This window comes from Tupaia chinensis, unplaced genomic scaffold (assembly GCF_000334495.1).
Source record: "Tupaia chinensis unplaced genomic scaffold, TupChi_1.0 Scaffold000070_1, whole genome shotgun sequence".
Lineage (NCBI taxonomy): Eukaryota > Metazoa > Chordata > Mammalia > Scandentia > Tupaiidae > Tupaia > Tupaia belangeri.
Genome location: NW_006159530.1, coordinates 4,741,244 through 4,747,447, shown reverse-complemented (window position 1 = coordinate 4,747,447; position 6,204 = coordinate 4,741,244). Strand labels below are relative to the sequence as shown.

The 6,204-nt window shown below is 55.5% G+C and overlaps 1 long non-coding RNA gene across 1 annotated transcript; it reads left to right on the top strand.

The window, feature by feature from the left end:
- The first annotated feature begins 91 nt into the window (after positions 1-91).
- LOC102477799 (uncharacterized) lies at positions 92-5,387 on the top strand. The gene is made up of 3 exons (XR_333612.2): positions 92-524; positions 2,749-2,831; positions 4,903-5,387. It is a non-coding gene; the product is annotated as an uncharacterized LOC102477799 (long non-coding RNA).
- Positions 5,388-6,204: the final 817 nt, after the last annotated feature.

Below are 6,204 nucleotides of genomic sequence, written 5' to 3'. Positions count from 1 at the left end.
TCTAGGCATGGCCGTCTCCCGCCACATCAGTAACTGAAAGCTGGCCGAGTTCCGTTGAAGCCTCTCCCAAACGGTCGCGAGGCTTCAGGACATATCCACCGACGCCTTTGCAGCGGCAGGAAGACGGGCCCTCACGCGGGGAAGTCGGGGCCTTTCGAGCAGACGGGGCGGTGCACAGCGAGCTCCATGCTCCCTCCTCGTCTCCCCCAGGGCAGGCAGGGAAGTCCACCGGGAAGAGCCTCCGCTAGGGGAAGAAGGAGCCTGGGACACCCAGACTCTCTCAGCCAGGGAACAGCAGCTCTCACGGAAGCTCCGCGCCGTCAGCGGGACAGCGCGGGAGCACACAGCCACCTCTGGCCACGCACCGCGGAGGCACTGGCTCGGCCGCTGGCTCCCTGGAGGAGGCTCCGCGGTCCTGCAGCTGCAGGCTGGCAACCCGCTGCTCGCAACCCGACCCGGGTGCCGGGGTGACTGCGCTCGGGCGCCCTCTGCTGCCGGCCTAGGGCATCACACGCACCTTGCTGGTAAGCGGCTTCCAGGAGGCCTAGGCAGGACCGGATTTGAAAAATTGAAAGCCAAAAGAAGAGTCTGAAAATGAACCTCAAATAGACTTAGAGAGTATTGTACCCTGGCCGGAGGAGAGAGTGTCCTCCTTGCCCGCCCTGGCCCAGCTAGCTAAAGGGGACGCCAGTCTGCAGCTGCCAGGTCTCCACCGTTACAGAGGGAGCAGACCCCCTCAGACAGCAAGCCTGCTGGTGCCCTGGCTTGGACGTCGGCCTCGGGATCGGAGGGGGAGAGAGCTCCGTTTTCAGCCACCCGGTCTGCGGTGCTCCGCTCCGGCGCTCTGAGCACACTGAGCTGTACTGTCTACTGTGTGCCCTTTGCTCGTTCTTCTCGTGTTTCTTGACATTTTCTTTCTTTCTTTTTTTAATGAAAAGTTCATCCATTCAGTTCCTATGAGTGATGGAGACAATGAGAGAGAGAGAGAAAGAGCCAGAGAACCACCCTGTGGGATCAGGCACATGCTGTGTGGAGCTTGAGGCTCGTCCAGACCACGTGGTGACACCTCTTGAGCTGGGGATGGTGGGTCACCCTGGAGTCCCTCTGGGAAGCCGAGGCGGAAAGATCGCAAGAGCAAGACTTCACACACACACAAAAGCAAGCCCGGCCTTGGTGGCATAGGCAGTCGTGTGCTGGAGGCCACAGGTTCGGATCCCTGGTGGACCCGAAACATGCCAGACACATGCGTGTGTGCCCAAGATCCTGATGAGCTGGAGGGCTGGCAGAAGGGCAGGACCACACGATGAGACCACACTGGGATGCCTCTCTCCCTTTTCACGTGTGTGCATGCGCCCTCTGTCACAGATACACAAACTTAGACGTCTCCGTAGCCCGACTGATTCTAGAGCCAAACTCTCGACCATGAGCTCTCACCTTCCCCCGTCGCCAAGAGAGCAGACGTGGTCCTCTGTCCATCTCTTCCGAATTATCCTCGGGGATATTGGGCTTCAGAGGCCACTTCTTCTTCTTTTTTAATTACTCATTTAATTTTATCATCCTTATTGTTATTTTTTTCTTTTTTTTGAGAGGTTTTTGCTATAGGGTGCGTGCGCTTGCCAGCCAGCCAGAGACAGACAGAGAGACAGAAAGCGAGAAATCACCCCCAGGGGGGATGACCACACTGCAATCCCTTCTCCTCCATTCTCCTCTCAGGATCTTGGGCACGTACACACATGCAGCTGGTGTGAGTTTAAGCCACCGGGTCCGGGACTCGAACCGTGGTCGACTACATGGGAGTCCAGTGACATAGCCATTACGCTAACTGCTGGTCCCCATTATTGTTATTTTTAAAAATTGGCTACAGGACACATGCACTCACCAGAGAGAGAGAAAGTGAGAAAGTAAGCCACCAGGTCTGAGACTCAAGCCATGGTCAGTGGTATGGGAGTTGAGCTCCTTCACCCCCTCGCCTCCTGCTTGCCCCATGGCCACTTTTGTATCTGTCTGATTTAGCTACCGAGTCCTAGAGACCCACAGAGCAAGGAGACTTATCCAGAACTAGGGCAAGTTAGAGGCAGAGAAGTACGTGTTTTCTAAGCATGTTCTGGTGAGCTCTGCCTCATTGCTGGGTGTGTGTGTGTGTTTAAGAGAAGCTTTAATAGAAAAATAAAGGTTTCTTTCTTTTTTTAAGGGAGAGATTTTTGCTACAGGGCATGTGTGCTCGCTGGAGAGATAGAGAGAGAGACAGAGAGACAGAAAGCTAGAAATCCTCCCTCCCCCCAGGAGCATGGCCATGCCACAATCCCTTCTCCTTTACTCTCCTTTCAGAATTTTGGGCATGCATGCGCATGCGCCCGGTGCTGGGTCCGGGACTTGAACCATAGTCGACTACATGGGAGTCTAGCAATGTGACCGTTACGCCATCTGCTGGTCCCAAGAAATAAAGGTTTCTAATAGGAAGGAAACACCCCCGCCCACGGCTGAAAGGCACGTGATGGGCAGCCCCCAGGGAAAGGCAGCTGTGCTGGCCAGGAGGGTAGGTGTCACCTCCTCCCTGAGGAGCTTTCAGGCTTGAGCTTCTGGTCCAAAGAAGACTGATGTTGATGGCAGAGACCCAACTCAAACTGTTTTCTCTTCCTTCTAACATATGAAAAGAAATTCAGTTATTATTTTACGATACAGCATATGAGTGTACAGTAGACTGATCTTCCCAGATGGCAAATGACACTCATTTCTGATTCCCCCAAGGACCCCGATATCGTCCGTCTTCGGGAGGATCCAGTTTCATATGACATCTGTGACACCACCCACGAGGACACCAGTGGTGCTTGGTAGGAAAGAGCACTGGCAGAGCTGTCCTGCCGTGGGTCCTTGCTCGGGCTCTTCACCGCCTTCCGGTCTGCTCCTTGGCCCCGGGCCGTGTGTTCCCTCCGTACTGGGCACAGGACCTGGCCGAGGGGTGGGTTTTGTGTGTCCACGGAAGGGTGGTAACAGGCACTGTCGCCCTGCCTGCAGATGTCGCAGCAAGCCCCCTTCTGCAGCTGTGGGCACCCAGAGGAGAGAATAGGTGGGTTTACAGCAAACACCGGGCGGGCAGAGCGCCGTTTAGCCCGGAAGCCCATGTCTCCGGATGGCTGTCTCTGCTCCCTCCATTTCACTGCTGCCCCTGCCATGGTGCGGCATGGCTTTGCTCAGGTGCAGGGGGAAAGCTGCTGAAGAAAAACTGCTTTTTTTTTTGGAGAGGTTTTTGTTATAGGGCACATGTGCTCGCCAGACAGAGAGAGACAGAGAGATAGAAAGCGAGAAATCACCACCCAGGGGGATGGCCACACCGCAATCCCTTCTTCCCCATTCTCCTCTCGGGATCTTGGGCACGCACGCACGCACACACACGCACACGCACTCGGCGTGAGTGTAAGCCACCAGGTCCGGGATTCGAACTGCAGTCAACTACGTGGGAGTTCAGTGAAGTAGCCATTATGCCAACTGCTGGTCCCAAGAAACTGCTTCTGACAACTGCGTTTAGGGACATCCATTTTCATCTCGTGACAGCTCCTCACTGTGGGCCCACTGCCTTGTCTCCTCGCTCACATGGTTTGCAAGGAGACAAACTATCTCACACCACAGGAACATGTGATGGCAGGGCTAGGCATTGGGCTTGCCTTAAGGGCTCTTGGAATGTCTCGGGCTGCTTTCCTCCGGTTAGGCTCATTCTTGGCAAGCTTGACCAAAGATGGGTACCAGAAACCACCCGGATCTCCTAGCAGGCCTGGGACCCCTGCCTAGATGAAAGGGCGGTTTTCCCTACCTGTGCCAGGAGGAGCCCTGGAGCTGCAAGCTGCGAGCTCTGACTGCTTGGAGCTGGGCCCCAGGTACACCTGTGGGAGTGTGCTGGGGACAGCCACACAGGCGCCTGGGCTGAGAGCGGGACGGATGGTCTCCGACAGTGGAAACCGAGGCGTGGTTACCAGAAGCCGCGGGAGTGGGTCTGAACGGCAAAATACCAAGATGCGGCCCGACTGGCAGATGCGACACATAGCCACACATGTGCACTTCTCTACTGCTGTCACTGTCCCCCCGCCCCAGGTGACACGTTTGGGAGATCTGCCACGTGCCAGACACCACACCTGGGATGTGTACACGACCTTGTTTCCTCAGTGCACTGCCACGGCCCATTCTCCTTCTCATGGCGAGGTTACCAACGCTCAGGCAGTTGCATGGTTCATTCACAACCAGAGGGAAAGTGAGAAATCACCCTGGGGGGGTGGCCACTCCACGTTCCCTTCTCCTCCATTCTCCTCTTGGGATTTGGGGCGCACGTGCACACCCACACACACCCACGTCCCCAGTGTGTTTTTCTTTAAGATTTTTGCCATAGGGCATGTGTGCTGGCCAGAGAGAGACAGGGAAAGGGGAAGTGGAAAATCCTCCCCACCCCAGAGGATGGCCATGCCACAGTCCCTTCTCCATTTTCCTTTTGGGATTTTGGGCACGCACGCATACATGCTTGATTTTCAAGCTGCTGTACCTGGGACTTGAACCGCTGTCAGCCATGTGGGAGTCTAGTGCCTTAGCCACTCCACTATATGCTGGCCCTCCCCTGGGTCTGGGACTGGGACTCCAGCTGCACAGTCAGCCATGAGCTTTGAGCAGCACGCCACCTGCTGGCCTCGAACCTAACTTCGTAATCAGGAATGGCTTCAATTAAAGCAGGTCCTTGTACCCACGACCCTCAGTGCGGACCGACGGCTCATCCTCATCCGGGCGAGAGAGGGGTCTCTGTTCTGATAACATAAGCCCTCCCTCTCCCGCCAAATCGTACAGCAGAACACGCAAGTCGGTCAGCCCTGCCCTTGTTTCTGATTTCTCTCTCGAAATGCTGCGTTTCCGTCCTGTTCACAGACACTTCCTTGCTTGGGGTAAGCTGACCACCCACGTGAGCTAGCCAGTGTCATAACGGGACAGCTGTCTGGGGACTGTCCACAGCCAGAGATACACACTGTTTTTAGCGGAAGAAGGATATTCTCCAAGTCCCAACTGGCTAAACCGCTCTCTGTTCGGACTTTCCAAGCCATCTCATCCCGGGGGTGGAAACAGAGCTTGGAACAATTTGGAGCAAAAGGACAATTTCTGGACAATTATAAGTGAGTGAAAACAGGAGGTTATAATGGAAGTTGTCTTTCAGCCCCGAACGCCAGCGCTGGGTAGGCGAGAGCGCCGTCTGGCAGGGCTTGGTGGTGGGAACGTGGAGCAGTCGTCTGGAACGGCTCATGGGTGCTCCGTAATTAGAAACAGCGCTCAGTTCGAGCCCGCCCTCCTGCTGCAGCGCCCCCCTCCCTGCAAAGAAGAAGGGAAAAAATGCTGGAAATGTGTAAGAAATAAAAATTGAACCGAAATCAATAAAAATGTCATATCTGCTTTCAAAGCGACTTGGATTTCTCCTTGTAAAACGCCACTGCCAAATATCTAGTAGAAGTGAGTCCGCCGTGGAAGAGCAGTGGGAACGTTTTCATTACTGAAGGGACGGCAATGCTCTCGTTGGCAGCGTGTGGTCGATGGAAGGAGACAGTGTGGTTAGAAGGGGGTCGGGCGACACAACCAGGAAGGTGATCTGTCTGCAAAAACGTATTTCGGAATTGGGTCGAGGGTGGGATCAGTCATGTTCCAATTTCCTCGAAGAGATTTAAAAGCTGGAAAATACCCAGCGATTGTTCGTGATTTAGACACAGGCTTCCTGGAGACAGAAACGCTTTCTGCTCGCTGAGCAATCAGGCCTTCGTCTCCCCATTTTACAGAGCGCCCAAGAACGGGGACACACGGAGAGTCTGCACACACATGCACGCACACACACACACACACACACACACACACGACCATCACAGCGAGGCTGTGGGGACACGGGGAGGAGAGAACAGGAGGCGGGAAGCTTTCCCGCGGCCTGGAGCAGGGCTGGGCTTGGTGAAGGGTACAAAGTGCTCCCGCTCACCGAGCACAGCTGTCCCGGCAGCCACAGGCCTCACAGCCACCGTTTTCTTTCTCAGGTCTCTGCAGGACAGGGAGAAGCCAGGGGGCAGGGCCAGGCTCCTGGGCCTTCACGCCACCCTGCTCCATTCCTGGGACTACCCTGGACGGGGCTGTGGCCAGGTCTGGTACACGGTCAGGCAGGGAAGTCTGCCTTGCAGAGGTCTGCTGAGGGAGGGAAAG